Here is a 19,070-nt window from a genome sequence, read left to right on the forward strand (position 1 = left end):
GCAAAACAGCATTACATTCACTGATAAAAATACGGATTATGAGCCTACAATAGTTTCTGAGAAAGCAATCCCAATCCCTTTCAATGACTAGAGTTGTCAGGGTATGCTTAGGGAAGGTTGCATATATAGTGGTGCTATAGCAATAGAGCTACCTTCTCTTTTGCATTTTCTGTTGTCACTGGCCTGTATGGGGAAGCTGGGGAGAAGGACTTAGTCATGTGCTTAAATTGGTCAAAACAACCTGAAATCTGCCTAAGACTGGAATGTGATGTTAACTCTGCCATGGAGACTTGGACACAGCAATGCTGTGAGCGCATTCCAAATATTCCAGTGAGTTTAGGATTTAATGAAAGCTTAATATTCCTCTAGGGTCTAATGACACAGTTTAAAGCTGTTCTTTAGCTAGTGGGACTGAAGCAATACTGGCACTTAAATACAATAGAAATTGGCACCATTTAAATACAAAGATGAATGGATATAGGTAGATGGTTCATATTGACCCCTAGTAGAGGCAGCTAGTCTGGCTCTTCCTTATTTCTAGCTGCTTTCACAGACTTCCTGACTCTTCTTTCCAATTAAAAACCTGGATGCCTGTATAATCAGTTGAAATCAAGAGCAAGCACCATGTAACTACTGCCAAAAACCATATCTTGAATTACAAAATACTACATAATCTACATGATTACAGTGATGATACTATTTTGCAATTCTATAGTGGCCTTCATCCAATTATTTAAAAGTGCTTCACAAATACTGATAAGTTAAGAACTTTGTATTTAAAAACCCTCTTGGGAAGTCACTGGTATCTTTACTGTAGAACCTCAACAATTCAAACCTCAATTACCCTAACTTCTCTGTTTTCCAAAAAGGGGTTTTGCTGCCCCACAGTCTATTAGTTCCTTTGAAAATTTGTTAAGGTTTTGGATAATCAAACTATCATACTATATTCAGAGAATCCAGGACGTAACATGTACCTAGATGAGATAAATTACTGAGACAAGGTCACACAACAAGTAAATAGAAGAGCTAGAATAAGAACTTGAGACTTAAATTCCCATTTTCTTCTCTAACCACTCTTTCTCCTTTAATGTAAATTTTGCAGGTGCAATTTGCACTAGCAAACTGTTTACCTGCTTTTTTGTGCCTAGAACATTTAATTGTAGGGCCAAAAATGTGGTCTCAAATTTTGTGGGTATCATTCCTGGCCACAGAAACTTACCTCTGAATGGTTATTTTTCTTAGCTGTTATTTTTAGTATAAATTTTAAAAAAAGAGAATAAATATTAGACAGTGTAACAGTGAAGTTTGTACTATGACTAATCAATTAATTTTTTAGAAGACTCTTCTACAGAGATTTTCACAAGAGAAACCATAGAATTGTATTTTTCACTGAGATGTCACAAATTAGGAGCTTGGTCCATGACTACTAATAATTGCCCAAATTTTACTCTTCAGGGAGTCTTTCTTCAGGAAGGCTGTTCGTGCTAATCTGGTTAAATCTGAATATTTCCCTTTCTTATGTTGTTTATTCTTCTTTGAGGTAGTTACAGTTCATTTATGTCTACTGAAATAACAAGTAGTATTTGCTATTGTTTCTTGCAAGGATTCATGGGAAACTCATTTACATATTCCTTGTTACAAAGGCAGACCACATCCTGGCTAAGACAAAGTGCTGTCTGATCAACAACTTCATATACCAGTGTCTGCCTGGAGGAAAGCCAGGATGTGGTCAGCCTTTGTAACAAGGTGCTGTTTATTCTGTGTGGAAGTCAAGGGAAGGGACAAACTAACTAAATCTTTCTTTTCATTCTCAGGCAGAATTTTCATCAGTCAGAACATATGTATGATTCACTTTAGGCAATGCTATAGATAAGCTTGGCAGAATAAGATATTTTTTTTATAGTTTTGATTGATAATATTTATGCATTTTTCAATTTTTACTGACTTAAATTTTGTTGCAGAAAGCTATGGGGGAGGTCAGACAATAATTATTTAATGACAGTAGATGTTGAGATTCAAAAAGTTTTTTATAACAGTTAAAACACAAATTGTGAACATCACATGTCAAAATATACAAAATAAATATCCTTAAATCAAATTTCAAGTTCTCAAGCAGCATTTTTCTTTCTTTACTGTCCGTAAAATTCAATTATCAGTGGAAATATTCTTTTGTCAGTTTGTGTGTATGCAGTGAAATTGATGTTTACGAATGTTTACCAGGAAACACCTAATCCTTATACTATAGCTAGTCATGGATGTTTTCCTGCAGAAAGTTTCTTGCTTGCTCATATCTAGGAAAAAAGCATCCTTCTCCTCCATACCCCACTTGTTTCTGGTCTGGTAAAATGTTTAGTGAAACTTGGAGACACCAGTTTAAATAAATGTGTTATACAGATGTTCCTTAGTTAGATGGTGTCTTTGCAATATACTAATAGTTTACACAGCTATCATCTTTCATTGAGGAAATTCAAAGCACTTTTCAAGAACTAATGAATTAAGTTTCACAACATTTTGTGAAGAAGGTTGGTAAATATAAATTGTAAGCTCATATAGGCTGGGACTGGCTCTGCTGAACAAAGCACACAGTAAATGAACACAGTGGAACCAGATCTGTGGGCTCTGCGTGTCATACAAGTAATACCAAAAATGATCTCCTCCCCTGCCCCCAGTCTCACCTATGGGGCCTGATCTGGTAGGCATGGTCAGAGCCTACTGGATCAGGCCCTGCATAAATCTACCACAGAAGGAGAAGGGATTCCCCTGACCTTTGAACTTTTATCCCTGTGGTTAGAATAGTTGCCCAGGTTGTGGGTGACCTGGGTTCAAATCCATGAAGTACCTTAGGCTTACTTTTTAGAGTAGGGAATACATCTTCACATGTGTTTTTGTACAGAGTCTAAACTAATAGGGCCCGGCTCTAGACTGGTGCTTCTGGGCACCATTGCCATATAAATATTTAACAGAAAACAATCATGAGAATCCGTCAGGATGAAAAGCCTTTTGTAAAAATACCATCATTGTCTGAGCACATTTGGTAGAGAGGACTTCAGGGCAGGGACCTGTTGTTCTTTCTATAAAGCATCTAGCACACATCCGCTATTTTTGGAGAGAACAGAGTGACGAGCTGTGCTTCCCTCCATTTTCACAGGCTGGTGAAGATCAAGGTTGGATGATGACCTGTTCCTTGCTATCCCTTTTCAGCAATTAGCAGGGCCTGCACTTCCCAGACACAGTGCGAAGATACTGGGAGTTTTGACTGAGTAGAACTTCAGGACATTTTTCTCCTGTATGCCTGCATTATGATACAGTCTTATTATATGAGCTGATTTTTTTTCTGCTTCATTCAGGCAGTTGTGTAGTTAACTGGTCTGCGGGCCTGTAGTGAGGTGGTGTGGCTCCCTGCTGCCCCGGAGAGGGACGAGCCCATCCGGGTGCTGGAGTGGGCGGAGCCAGGGAGCTCTGAGCTCACCCCTCAGCAGGTTAGGAAGTATAAAAGCTCACCCTCAGAGCTCACTGAGGGCCCAGCCGCTGGGGAAGCCAGACGCCTCCAGCCTGGCCCGCAACTGGGAAGCCCCCGTGGCACAAGGTGCATGCCAGGAGTTGCTGGACCTGCCCTGCGGCCGCTACCTGGAGGAGTTGCTGGGCCTGCCACTTGCCCGCTCCCCTGAGGAACCCCTGGTGCTGGACACCCCGGAGGACACCGCCTGGACCCAGGTACCCCAAGAGGGAGGATGAGGAAGTATCCCGGGGACAGCTGACCCTAGTCTGGCTGTAACACTGCCAGAGCCCATGTCAGTGTGTTGCGGCCAGGATCCCCACTGACACAGCAGTGGGTCTTCTGCTGCTGCTAGGGCCCCGGGTTGGGACGCAGTGGAGTGGGAGGGCCTGCGTCCCCCCTGCCACCCGACTCGTGGGTGGCAGTCTCCCCCTCTCCCAGGTCCTTTAGGGCCTGAGCCTGCTAACATTGGAACTGTTTGCTCAGCCCCTGCCTGAGGTACTGACTTGGTTGCCCCACCTTGATCCAGGGCCTGGGCCTACTAACATTGAACTATTTGCGCAGCCCCTGCCTGAGGGCCTGAGCTACTGACTTGGTTGCCCTGCCCTGATCCAGGGCCTGGGCCTGCTGCTATTGAACTGTTTGCTCAGCCCCTGCCTGGGGGCCGGAGCTACTGACTTGATTGCCCCGCCCTGATCCAGGGCCTGGGCCTATTTCTATATACTGTTTGCTACTGCTCAGCCCCTGCCAGAGGGCCTGAGCACCTGACTTATTGTTGCCCTGCCCTGACCTAGTGCCTGGGCTTATGGTGCTTGTTTCAGTTGCCGCAGGGGCTGCCGAGGGAGACTCCCGCGGCCAGACTAATTTCCCCAAACATTATCTGTGTGTTGTGAGCTGGTGTGGCTCCCCACCGCCCCGGGGAGGGTCGAGCCCCGGCTAGCCGCATTACAGGGTCAGATGACCCTTCCCATTTATTGCATAAATTGTACAGTGCATAGTGTTTAAGGTACAGGTCTTCTGGAAAGGTGATGCCTACTTCCGTGGTTGAGACACTCGCTCTGGGACCTAGGAAATCTAGGTTCTTTTCTGGTCCACAAGCTTCTTATATGACACTGAGTAAGTTACTTAGGGCTAGAGACTTGCAAATCCAAAGAGACTTGCACATCCAAAGCCAACATTTGGTTGCCACAGAAAGCCACAAAACTTCAGTTCAACTGCTGCCTAACATAACATGCAACCAAGTTTGCCAAAGATTCTTAAGTTTCCATTGGTGGCATGCACAAAACTGCGTAAATCCTGATGCTGCCAAGCTGGTTGGTGCCCTAGCTCATACCTAAATGCCAGTGGGATTACAAGTTAGACATTCACAGACCCTGCCTTGCAGATTGTGCCTCTCCTAAAACATCCAGCACCATTTGGATCCAGAATTCTTGGGCTGAGATCATTTGGGGAGTGGAGGAGAAGAGAGGGAGTGTGACTCTATAGCCTGGTGGTTAGAGTGCTCCCTGGGATGTGGGAGAGCCATGTTCAAATTCCTATTCCAAACGGAGTAGAGCAGGAATTTGAAAACTGGGCTCCTACTTCCCAGGTGACTACCCTCACCTTGGGCTGTTGGTTATAATGGAGGAGGAAGAGGAGGAGGAGAAGGGAGTGCATGTGTCTCTGGTTTTGGTGTGTTTTTTTGTTTTGGTGAGAAAGGGCTGACCTGGCTTAGACACCTAACTTCAGGTGCACGTTTTTGGCTGAGCGATCCAGGTAACTTTGAGGGGGCAGGGATTAGGCCCCACCTTTCTCCCTGGTATTTCCTGCTGGCTAGTTTAAGTGGCTCCCTGCTCAGTTTGCTGGCTTCTGTGAGTTCCATTCTTAGGTGTCTTATTCTCCCCTTGCATTGTGGGCACCTAACTCAGGGCTGTGGAGTCCATTCAACAGCCTGGGGTCTACAGTGAGGCAATGCAATGCTCAGCGTTGCATTGCCTAAGTCCCTTTGTGGATTTAGTGCTTTATCTTGCTGCTTCAGTTCTGACTCTGTAAAATGGGGCCAATAATCCTTCCTGATCTCACAGGAATGTTGTGAGGGCTAATTCATTAATGTATAGGAGGCACTCAGCTAATACACTGATTATCACAGAAAAGTCTCCAGAGAAAGCAAAACATCCTATTCAGTTCAGGTTTTGGATAATGTATAGCAATGGATGATGATACAATGAACAGCTATCTCACTGACCAACAGCGATGCACAGATGGTGAAATACATCCATGTGCATAGGATCTGCACAAATGCTCTGCATCATAGAATCATAGAATCATAGAATATCAGGGTTAGAAGGGACCCCAGAAGGTCATCTAGTCCAACCCCCTGCTCAAAGCAGGACCAATTCCCAGTTAAATCATCCCAGCCAGGGCTTTGTCAAGCCTGACCTTAAAAATCTCTAAGGAAGGAGATTCTACCACCTCCCTAGGTAACGCATTCCAGTGTTTCACCACCCTCTTAGTGAAAAAGTTTTTCCTAATATCCAATCTAAACCTCCCCCACTGCAACTTGAGACCATTACTCCTCGTTCTGTCATCTGCTACCATTGAGAACAGTCTAGAGCCATCCTCTTTGGAACCCAGAGCCATCCTCTTTAGAACCCTATCACTTAAACCCTATTTGAGAACCGAAGTAGGACTTGAGTGGTGCAGATCTCTGCTGGTGCTCTGTCCCATTGTCTTCTTATAGAGACTTTTTCTTGAAGTTAATACTGTAACAATAAAACTATAAGTAGAAATGGACCTGTGCCAAAATTCAGATGTGGATTTCCAAACTGCCTTCCCCTGTGATAATTGAGGATGTTTGGATCTGGATACAGGGACCAGCTGCAAAATTTGGGTTCATATCTGGTTTAAGATTCCAAAGCATTCTGTCTCACAAAGTTGGAGCATTCAGATACGGGATTTCTGAACTGGCCCATCTATCACTTCAAGTGATTATCATATCTTTCATTCCACCAATATGCCCATAGGTCCTGGAACTAGGGGTGCTGAGGGTGCTTCAGCATCCCGTGGGTTGAAGTGGTTTCCATCATATAAAGGGCTTACAGTTTGGTTCAATGGCTCTCAGCACCCCACAATAAAAATTGTTCCAGCACCTCTGTATATGCCCCCTTGTTTGCACCCCTTCTTTTTGGAGCCAATGTATTTATGAATTGTTCTGCGTACAGCCTTTCTCAGGCTTGGCAAGCAAAGACTGATTTGACTCACAGAATCATAGAAGATGAGGGTAGGAAGAGACTTCAGTAGGTCATCTGATCCGACCCCCTGTTCAAAGCGGGACCAACACCAACGAAATCATCCCAGCCAGGGCTTTTACAAGCCGGGCCTTAAAAACCTCTAAGGATGGAGATTCCACCACCTCCCTAGGTAACCCATTCCAGTGCTTCACCACCCTCCTACTGAAGTAGTGTTTCCTAATATCCAACTTAGACCTCCCCCACTGCAACTTGAGACCATTGCTCCTTGTTCTGTCATCTGCCACCTCTGAGAACAGCCGAGCTCCATCCTCTTTGGAACCCCTCTTTAGGTAGTTGAAGGCTGCTATCAAATCCCCCCTCACTCTTCTCTTCTGCAGATTAAACAAGCCCAGTTCCCTCAGCCTTTCCTCGTAAGTCATGTGCCCCAGCCCCATGATCATTTTTGTTGCCCTCCGCTAGACTCTCTCCAATTTATCCACATCCTTTTCTGTAGTGGGGGCCCCAAAGCTGTATTCAGTACTCCAGATGTGGCCTCACCAGTGCTGAATAGAGGGGAATAATCATTTCCCTCAATCTGCTGGCAATGCTCCTACTAATGTAGCCCAATATGCCGTTTGCTGTTTCCTCCTAACAATTGCAATATAATTGTAGCCTGCATATTGATCACTGAACTAGTGATGCCCAGCTTCTTATTTGTCAAGCCACTTTTCAGGGACTGGACAGTGTGCCTAGTGCACCGCCATCTTTTCCAAAATGGAAAATATTGGCACCAATTCATGTCAATTGCTTCCTAGCTTGCTATATTGGTAACACTGCAAACTTGAAGGGCAAACCACCTGGAGGAAGGGGGAGCAATCCTTATGAAAGTTTCTAGGTCAGTATCAGTAATGATTTCAATAATGGTGTCAGTTGCACAATGGGGTGAGTCATAAACTAGGTGTAACTTGCACTGATATGGCTTTCCCAGGGTGAGTGAAATGAGTGTAATTTAGGTACTGAAGAGGTAGAAAAGTGGTGTGTACCCAAGAAAAGTAACAAAAAAGAGGCTGTTGGACTAATTGGTTCCCTCCCTCACTGCTCTTAAATCATCACTTCCAGGACCACATTTGGCCTGTACAGAGGCACAAGTCCTTTTGATTCTAATGGGAGTTGTAACCTTCTATGCCAGGGCTGAATTTGGCTCCTGGAGAATTTCTAGATTGGTATGTTATACTCATCATGCACATCCACTGAATGTACATGCCTGGAAACCAAAAGAGTTGCTACAGATTTACAATGGTATAACTGAGATCAGAATCTGGCCAAAAGTGTTATAACTACATAAAATGGTCTCCTTTTTTAAAAATAAAGTACTTACTGATTGGTATTATTCTGTTGTAGTTCTGTGGTGACCAGTATTCACACAGTGTTAGGAACCAAATAAAAATCTAATTTACAATCTTAAGATGATGTGATTTAAATATATATATATATATATATTCAATCCAATTATAATATATTTTGCTTCGCCACTAATGCATGTGTTCAAGTTTGTCTCCTCCTTACATATACACCAATTCATTTTATATGGATAAATACTGAAGATGCTTCTATGGTGTTACTGAAAATTAGATCCTCCTATGCTGTCTGTCTGTAATGGCACTGACAACATTAACATTTTAAATCTTGATTAGGGGTGTGGTAAAACCACGGGCTTAAAAGTTTTTGGAAGCATTTTCACCTGGCTTACTTCAGTTGTCTACTATGACTGGAAAGTCAAAAAACACACAGCAAGTTTGTTAGGATTTACAGAGACAGTATATACTATCAAATCTATCTGGTCTACCATCATCACCATAAGAAACGTGCATTTGACCAGCAAAACTTTACAAAAACTCAAGTACAACTTGTAGCTTGGAAAATAGGGGCTGTTGTATGATTAGTAGAGTGCATTACGTTTCTGATGGAAAGTTTTGCAGCTCAGTTAATGAAGCCTGCCACAGAGTAATCAAATCTGGCAGCTTGACTGGCAATATTTTTTAAAACTGCACCAAATAGTACTGAACTGCGTTATTGCAGTTATAAAAACAAGCGAATATAATACAGAGTCTGGGATTATGTTGTTATGGCATTATGTTAATTATGCAGCAGAATCTTCAAAGCACAGCCCAATGCATACAACATGTAATCCTTCAAAGACTAAAATATATGGGCCTGATTCTGATCTTGCCTCATACCAATTTTACATTGGTGTATTTCTATTGTCCTCAGTAGAAGACAATGGGCCAGATTCTCTAGAATACTCTGCACCTAAGGTTGCCAACTTTGGCTGTATGAATTTCTGGAGGTTTCATCACATGACATTATCTTTAATTAAAGATTAATCTTTAATTCCTGAAGACTCCAGGACAATCCTGGAGGGTTGGTAACCCAGGCTGCACCTTTCTGACCATCTGGCAATCCCCCTTGCAATAGAGGGCACTCTGTTGGCATAAGGCTGACAGAGGCAGACACCCTTTCTATCCCCACATATGGGTTGAATTTGGGGGAAGCATAGGGCAGGGTCAATTGAAGCTCTGCTATACAAATTCTCTGTGGCCAAGCATGTGCCAAAAAGTGGGGGAGGGAGGGGCAAGAGAAAGGGGCCAGCCATATTCAGTGGAGCAAAAATGGCCTGCCATTCTGGGCAGAGCTCTCTGCCCACCCCCAAAGCCAAGCAGCACCGTGATTCAGCACTACCTAGAAGCTGATATCCAGGGTAATCAGCTCTGACAGCAGATGTGGGGCTACTCTAAACACCAGGGCTGGAAAGCACAGAATTGCAGAGTTGGAACTGGCTCCCTGATCATTCTGCCCCCTATTGCATCAATGAATTGAGCTGAGTTTTGGTGTGGGGGAGATCTTGAGCCTCCTGGCTGTACATGGGTTTAATTCCGTTGAAGGCAATGGAATTCCTGATTCTCACCATTGTGAAATCAGAACCAGACCCTACATTTCAGCAAAACATATTTATAGGTTGGTATCAGAACTTCTTGAACGAAATCAATCTGGGTGAAATTTACTTTCATTCAAAGGGCCAGCTCTAAGATCAATTCACTTCTCAAATCTCATGTAAATCCCTCAAAGGACTTATGTGCTACATAGGCCTTGGGCTAGCCCTCTGCACATGGACGAATATCACCAGCATGAATAGGTATAGTAGAATCTGACTTTACAACACTCTTGTGAAGTAGGTACAGATAGCATTGACTTAGTCCACTGCTAAAATGCAGCCACAGCAAACATATTTACACTTCTAAAAGGAAGTGTAGAAGAATACTTTAACAGTTTCAAGTGGCAAGCATAATTTAATAGGCAGAATATAATTACTGGTTGTGGAATTTCAGCCAGGACGCTTTCTTACAAAAAGTGCCATAGAAATGTAGGGCTGGAAGGGACTTTGAGATATCATCTAATACAGCCCCTTTACTGAGGCAGGGCCAAGTATACCTAGACCATCCCTAACACGTGTTTGTCTAACCTGTTTTTAAAAACCTCCAATGACATGGATTTTACAACCTTACTTCGAGGCCTATCCCAGTGTTCTACTATCCTTACAGTTAGAAAGTTTTTCCTCATATGTAACCTAAATCCTTGCTGCAGATTAAGCCCCATTACTTCTTGTCCTACCTTCAATGGACATGGAGAAGAATTGATCACTGTCCTCTTTGTAATAACCCTTAACATATTTCAAGACTGTTATCAATTTTCCCACTCAGTCTTCTATTTTCAAGACTAAACATGCCTTTTTTTTAACCTTTCCTTTATAGGTCAGGGTTTATAAACCTATTTGTAGCTCACTTCTGGACTCTCTCTGCTTTTCAACCCCTCCCAGCTTGGAGTCATCTGCAAATTTTATAAGCATACTCTCCACCAATGAAAATATTGAATAGTACTGGACCCATGTCAGACTCCTGTGGGACCCCACTAGATATACCTTTCTAGTTTGACAATGAAACATTGATATATACACTTTGAGTACATCTTTTTAAACAGTTACACACCCGCCTTATAGTAACTTCATCTAGATTGTTTTTCCTAGTTTGCTTATGTGAATGTGAATGTCTTATAGGACTGTCTCAAAAGCCTTACTAAAATCTATTGCTTCCATCTGGGCTCTCAGTGTTGTGAATGTGTAATTACATTTAAAAAAAAATCCACTGAGGGTAACGAGACTGCATGCACCTGGGAAGTGAAGTCTTTATCTTTTCACAGTGATACTCAGTCACAGAATTACAATGCTGATGTGGGGTGGGGACTTTTGAATGGGTGCGACCTTTTTTGTATCCAGTTTAGCTTGAAAACGTGGGTTCAATTACCGCAAAGGATCGATCCTGTTGTTAGATAGCAGGTGAAGGAAAAAAATTCTTGAAATGGCAAAGACTGCAAAATACTTTGCAGTTATTCTTGACTGTAGTCCTGATCTGATTCACCAAGAGCAGATGTCCCTTGTGCTTCATTATGTTGACATGACTTTTGAAGAAGTTAAGGTAAGGGAGAATTTTACTGACTTTCTTCCAGTTCAAGACAAAAGTGGACAAGGACTGTCAGATTCTCTCATAACTGTGCTGGATGGACTTGGCCTTCATATTAGTGATTGTAGGGGTCAGGGATACAACAATAGGGCAAATATGAAAGGCCAGAAACAAGGCATACAGGCGCACATCCTTCAACTCAACTGCTGAGCCTTTTTCACTCCATGTGGCTGCCACAACTTAAATCTGGTATTGGGAGATATGACGAAATGTAGTTCAAAAGCCATGATTTTTTTGGAGTTGTACAGCGAATGTACAATATATTTGCAGCTTCAACTAATAAAGGGCAAATATTGAGAGCACATTCTCCCTCTCTAACGCCAAAGCTGTTGTCAGACACTACGAGGGAATGTTGAGTAGAGAGTGTAAGAGCTATTTGCTACCGGACAAGTGTTATCAAGAATGCCTTGCTTCAAGTTGCTGAAGAATGTGACGACTCAAAAGTTAAAAATGAGGCTGAGTCCTTGGTCAACCACAAACTTGAAAATTTGAATTTCTGTTTGCAATGGTTGTGTGGTACGACATCATGTTTGTCATAAACATTCTGAGCAAAATACTTCAATCCAGGGAAATGCAGCTTGATGTAGCTATACCACACATCAAAGGACTAATTGACTTTCTGCGGAAATACAGGAACACTGGATTTACCTCAGCCAAGAACACAGCAGCAGAAATAGCATCTGAAATGGACGCTGAACATAAATTCAGAGAACGACATGTGAAACAAAAGAGAGGTGAGGAGGAGCTGGAGATTTTGCCCGAGAAAGTATTTGAAACCAATTACTTTCTGGTCATTGTAGATCAGGCTCTTGTGTCACTGGTCACAGGATTCGAACAAATGCAAGCATATGCCTGGTTTCCTGTATGATGTGAAGAAACGCAGAGAAATGACGGAAGATGACACGAGAAAGCCGTGGATTTGGGCACTGCGTTGTCCGATGGAAACTCTTACGATATCGACAGTGCGGACCTTTTCTCAGAGCTTCAGGTGCTACAAGAATTCATCCATGAAGGACCCAGTACTGCACTTCAAGCCCTTCAGTTTTTTAAATCACTTGTTGGTGCCTTCCCAAACACAGCAATAGCATACAGGATTTTACTGAAAATCCCAGTCACAGTGGCTTCAAGGGAGCAAAGTTTTTCCAAATTAAAAGTTATTAAGAACTACCTAAGGACAACTATGTCTCAAGAGAGGCTGGGTGGACTTGCCATTCTGTCCATTGAGAAGGAAGTAGCATCAAACCTGGACTACCAGGATCTGATGTCAGAGTTTGCTGCAAGGAAGTCCAGGAAGGAGGATTTCATAATGTAAGTGGCGTGACACTGATCGTGATTGGTGAGGTTTTATTTTATTATATGAACTTCATTATAATTATAAAAAAGAACTGCAATATAATATAACAACATTATAATTATACAGCTGGGCGCTATCAATATTTAACCTGCAGCAAGCAGCTGCCCTTGAAGTTCACTGTAACCAGATTTCACCTGTATAAAAATGTTAAGGGCGGCCCCATACAGGCTGATTTGCCCCAGGCCCCGCACCCCATTAAGGACAGCTCTGGTCATAGTAACCAGTTTCCTGCGTATAAAAGCCAGGGGGTAGCAAACAGGGCAATTGTCTGGGGCCTCATGCCACAGGGGCCCCTGCAAAGCTACATTACTCAGGCTTCGGCTTCAGCCCCAGGTGGCGGGGCTCAAGGCCCTGGCTTCAACCTCATGTGACAGGGCTTTGGCTTTCTGCTGTGGGCCTGAGTGAGTCTAATGCTGGTCCTGCTTGGCAATCCCCCTGAAACCTGCTCACGGCCTCCCAGGACCCTTGGTTGAGAACCACTGGTCTAGTGGCTAGTCTTGGGTTATATGCCTCTTTTTGCTGCCACTGATTCATTGGATGATCTTGGACAAATCCCCTTAACTCTTTGTGCCTTATTTTAACCATCTATAAAACAGATATAATAATACATACCTCAGAAAGGGAGAGTGAGAACTAGAATAACCACAGTAAGATCACATGACTGCTCAGTAAGGCAGGTACATAACACTGTTTCCTGTGTGTGTTTGTCCTACCCCATCACTACTGTCTTGCAGGAAGACAGAAATGAGTTTTTTAAGAGGGATGTCAATGGGGCAAGGGAGGTGGCTTGTTGGAGAGATGTGGGGTGGGTTCTCCAAACTTGAGAAACAATTATCTCCAAAAAAGAATACAGGCTTGCTCAGTGCAGCTGCTTGGTGGTGGTGGTGATTTTGATTATTGCCCCAAAATGGGCTAGGTGCCTCACAAAGACAAGTGAAGAGGCAGTTCGTATCCCAAAGAGCCCACAACCTAAATCTGAACTGATGCAACAAGCAAGAGCCAAAAACCGATGGAAAAGGGGGAGGGCAGAAGAGAGAGCTGAGTGTGACAAGAATAAGCTCACATGGTTACTTAAAAAGGTGTGTACCAATCTTGATGGTTCAGATGAAAGAAAAACACTTGTCACCTTTCCTCTCCCATGCTTCTTGTTAGGTAGTATGGTAGTCATGGGAGATTTGAATAAGGAGAGGGAGATGACTTGTTTTTAAAGTATTTTGGCTCATGGGGTCATGATTGGGTGTACTACTGTATCTTCAAGGGACTCCTTTGGGTTTTGTTGTTGTTTAGAAAGGCCAAGTCTTGAAAACAGATTCCTACTGGACAATCAAGTACTGAGCATGACAGGCTTGGGAACAAAAAGGAGTCTTGTGAAACTAAATGTGAACAATCCTTCAGTGCAGGCAAGAAAAGGAGAGTGAGTGTTGTGAAAATACTAACCGAGAAGATGAACCTCTCATCTAGTCATGCATCAGCTTTTTATTTTTTAATTTATTAACGTATAATACTTGTTGGGTTTTTTCGGTCCTGTTTTGTTTTTGTTTTTCAAGAGGCAGAGAACAAAAATAAATGAGAAGCATTAACAGCTTTGCAAGGTCACTAGAACCTGAGCAGAATTACTAACTTGTTCCCTCTCGCTCTCTCTCAAGCACTCTGTATTCACTGTATCACAAGCTTGAAGCCAGACCTTTATTTTACTGAGCAAAAAATGGTCCTTTTGTTGCTGTTTTTCCCCCTAGTGTCATCTCTCATGGTTGCCAAGGAAACCAGTGTGTATCCTTTCAGCATAGGTTATTGGGCCTCAGGAAGGAAGTGCTCCAGTGTTGGCCTGTTATTTTTATAGAACCGTTACATAATACAATCTATTAGAGCTTCCTCTTGGTGTTTTATTGCACAAAGGGGAAATTAAGTTTGATGACTCCTAACTGTTTGATGGAGGATATCAGGTGACTTCTGGATTGTTTTGTGCTGGTTGCATAGCAACAATATTTCTGTATGCAATTTAAGAAGAACAAATACATTAATGCCATTGGCAATATTTGTCTGTATGTAAATAGCCAAAGGAAACTGAATTCTAAGCAGTGCAAGAACAAACACTGTAAAAGCACACAGCGCTATCAATCTGGCAGGGTGGAATGGCAAAGGAGCTTGACATTTTATTGACAGAATGGGGTAAAGGAGTTTTAAAGGGAAAGCACGTGTCCACGTTTCAGAGCAGCGGAATATTGAATAGTGGAATTGAGAAGCATTGTAATAAAACCATAGCCACGATGCCATAATGGCTGTCTCCATGATGACATCATGGATACTCAGAACTTAGATTTCCCTTCTCCAAAGGCATAGGCCTCTACCACTTAAGAGAATGGCAAACCTCCTGATAGAGTTAGCAGTTTTGGCTGTATGGTATACTTGTACAGTTCTGTTCCCATCCTGATGAGGGCATTATTTTACACACACCCCAATATGTTAGCCATTCATTTTGAAAATGTACCCTAAAACTAAGAACAAGATAAAGGCATCTGATTTGACTGTAATAGGTCTTTCTGATTCTCTACAGTCAGCTCTCTCTATACACTGTGCCCTCCAATGTAGTATGTCAGCAATTTAGAGGAATAGATAGGGTATCAAGTAGACTAATCAGTGCTTCATTGGTTCTCGCCTCTTCTTATGGAGGGAAGGATTCAGATTTAAAGGTAATACTTTCATTTAAATTCTTGTAGGAAAGCATTTTATTTGTTTATACTGAAGATGGTGAATTTTGAGGCTGTTGTGATTTGTTGTGGAAGGAAGTTCCAAACCCATGGCCCAGCTGCTAAAAATGCTTTGTATCTGTAATGGGGAAATTCCATTGTTTCTATGGAACATAACTACCATGCGGAGGTCCTGGTTACAGAAAGTGGCAATCTTTGAGGTAGCGTGAGTCATTGTAGGCTTTGAAGATAGGACCAGAATCTTTCATTTGGTATGTGTGTGAGAGAGATATGGACAAGTGGTGCATTGCCTGGGGCATGGAGGAGATGCTTAGTAGCTGGGCTGCAACATTTCAACCAGCTGTAGTTTTTTATAGTGGCGATGGCTCTTTCTAGGTGAGGCCTGGAGGTGAAAAGTATGTGGATCACTGTGACGAAGTCAGCATCCAGTAGGATGGGGCACAGTCTCCAGGCTAACACTGTAATTGAAAGAAGGCATTTCTGATGACAGTTGCTATTTTTGTATCCAGTAACATTTGAGATCCCAGGAGAATGTTGAGTCTTCATTTATGATGAATAGAAGGTAGACTACAGTGATTGATGAGAATCTTGCCATCCTTATTAAAGAATATCCCTCATAATCACTTCTGCCTAGGTTGGACTTAGCTTCAGTCACCTGCATTTATTCCTGATCTTGCCATGGCACTTTGTAAAATGAGGCAGTACAGTTGAGTGTTATCTGCATACTGAGGGTAACTGATGTCATGTTTTTCATGATCTGTACTGGTGATTTTATGCAGAGGCTTGTGGTGCTCCGGAGAAGGAGCAGGTGCTTGTCACAATTCTCTAGAATTGTTATGAGGGGAAGGGACTGAACCAGCATGCCACACTGCTCACCCATGACAGATCAATGGGGCAAGTCAGCTATATCTCATGATTGTGGTGAATGCAGATGACAGATCCAGTACTGCAGATATAAATATCTGTCCCTCATCTGCTGCCTGGCAGAGATCAATTACCAGCTTAACTAACTGGTGCCATCTGTGTGTCCTGTTGTATAAAAAGAATTCAGGTCTTTTCCAGCTTCTAGATAACTTTGCTTGAGAAAGGGAAATTAGAGGTGGTATGTGGTAATGTCTGTTGTACTACTGTATACTTTAGGGCGGTTAGGAAACTGCCTTCCTCAAATGACGACTAGAAAAAACACTTTCCATTCCTTAGTATTGATGTAAAAAAAGAATCCTTTACTTCTGATATCAAAAACAGCCAAGGCAAAATGACTTCATTTCTATGCAGACAAAATACAAAAAAATATTGGAGTTAAAACTCCAATATTTGAAGCTTTGGAAGAAGTTTCGTGGATATTGCACATTGCATTGTATCCCGTTAGATTCATCCTTGGTCCAGCTGTATTAGCTTCTTCAGGAGATGGCTGTGATGACTGTTTTTGTAATAGTTAGGACCAAAGAGAGTGAATTCTATTGCTGTGACTATTAATTAGGTACAAAAAACCTCCAAACCTTGTGAGCTCTTCAGGACACTGTTTTGAGAGAAGATCTGACCGAAATAAGCTTGGTGGAACTTGGTACATACAAACATGAGACTTATGCAGCTTCTGCTTATGTGCTTCCACTGGTATCCTGCAAACTACCAGAAGCCTGATTCACATGCTTCATTTTTGACCAGAAGGTTATGTGAGACCCGAGGATGTAAAAATGTATAGCTCCCAAAGGAGGAGTTGGGGAAGAAACAGAACTTGGACAATTCTACTAGGCTGTAGTCAGCAAGTGTGCAATGAAGTGCTCTGTATTTGTGGCCTGAGTTCGCGCAACGACGTGTTTCAACACAATGGCCCAAATCCTATCTTACACCAAGTCTCCTTTGTTCCACTATAGTGATGTGAAGGGAATGTAAAACTGCCCTAGGAGGCCAGCTATAGAGTTACCTTGCACAAAAAATTCCCAGATGGTGTAAATACCTATGAAGGGGTGCATCTGGAATCAAGAGAGTGAAATCATCACTTTATTAATAGCTCCTATGGGGGAAGTTAAAAGCTAGAGAAAGTTAGAGCAGCCACATGGCTGCTCTAACTTGTGCCAGTGTCTGAGTTACCTCCTAGTTGCCCTAGAATTGCAAGAGAGGGGGCTGGAAGGCGGTGTAATGCCACCTTTGCCCTCACTCCCCTCAGGTGCAGAAAACTGAGCTCAGTGTATCTGAAGACAAAGCACATTCATTCCATAATGATACTGTCAGGAAGCCACATCATTGCATAAGAACATGTATGATGTTTCTTGACACTGTTATGATGTTTGATGTTTAGGTAGCTTTTATATTATATTTGTATGTGAGTTCAGGTCCTCATTGCTGCTTGAAGTTCTTAAGTCACAGCCCATTGAATCTTTGTCCTTTTGCCAACTGGACTGAGCTCTTTTGCAACACTACAATATCTAGCTGCATTATTTATAGTTATTAAAGTTACATCTGGTAGAATTCCCTTAGATCTCTGGACTCTTGGTGTAGTGTTTGTTGTTGTTGTACTGTCTGCACATTTAAGGATAGTGTTTTTTGGTTGTTTCAAGATAATTGACTACTTCACTGGAGTTCATTTTGAAATGCTCAATAATTTCCCTTATGAAATTTTTTGTTATTCCAGAGGCTGGATTATGAATTCTTCTGACTGTTGGTGATGGAGTCTTCTGACTGTTTGTTTGGTTTTGTTCCACTTTTCCCAAAGTCAGACTATGATGGAGCAACATAAGAATGTCCTAGGCTCTGTCATTCCTTGAACAAAAAGAACAGCAAAGAGACAAAGGGTCCCTTGAATTTCATAGAAATCCTGCATTATGTAGTTCTGGCTAGAAAATGACAGTTCTGTTTCACAAGAAATGTTGAGGTTTTGAGATATTTGGTTCTAATGCGGAATGGAAGTGAGCCCTTTCAAAACATCTCATGGAAAAAATGAGAGATGGACGCACCCCAGAATAGACCAATAGCCTGGTGGTCAGTGCAGTCACCAGGGAAGTTGGAGATAGGGCTATTGGTCTACTCTGAGGAGGGGGTATCTTTCCAGAAGTTCCATCCTGAACCTAAGAAACAATTTTGTCAAGACTGATAAGTTTTTGCGAAACATTTCTGTTTCAAGAGAACAGCATTTTCAGATTGTAAAGAAGTTTTGGCAAAAAAAATGGAACCACTTCTAGGAGAGTGGAAATGCTTAGCAGGAGAAAATGAAGTGGCAGTTTGAATGGTGAAAGGTGTATGTGAAACATTGGCAGGGGTGCTTCTTGTATTTGCTTTGAAAGCCTTTATGCATAAAAATCTCCTGTTTGCTTTCAGAAGGAGCTTCTGGATGAAAACAACTGAGGGCAGGAAAGTGCAATATGTACAGCTGGAATTATCTGATTTTTGTCCCGTCAAATATTAAACTAACCAGGACGCATGGAGGAATTTTCTTTTTTCTGGCAAATACTTCCCCAAGCTTCTTATGGGGTAAAATGGGCAATAAATAGCAGGGTATTTAATGGCATCATTCCAGGCCTCCCAGCTACTGGTGTTGGCATGGTCCTTTTCTTACTTGTTTTTCGAGCGCTGAGTTTTCAGGGGGTGGAGGGAGGGTCTGCCATTATCAGTGAGGGGTCAAACTACACTGGCTGGCTTCCGCAGCCCTCTTACATCCCTGCCAAACTGGAGGAAGTTGAGCCATATTATTCACACTACTAGGAGTTTTGTCTTTCAAGTGAGACTTCCTTT

The sequence above is a fragment of the Lepidochelys olivacea genome (assembly GCF_965140295.1).
Source record: "Lepidochelys olivacea isolate rLepOli2 genome assembly, chromosome: 4".
Classification (NCBI taxonomy): domain Eukaryota; kingdom Metazoa; phylum Chordata; order Testudines; family Cheloniidae; genus Lepidochelys; species Lepidochelys olivacea.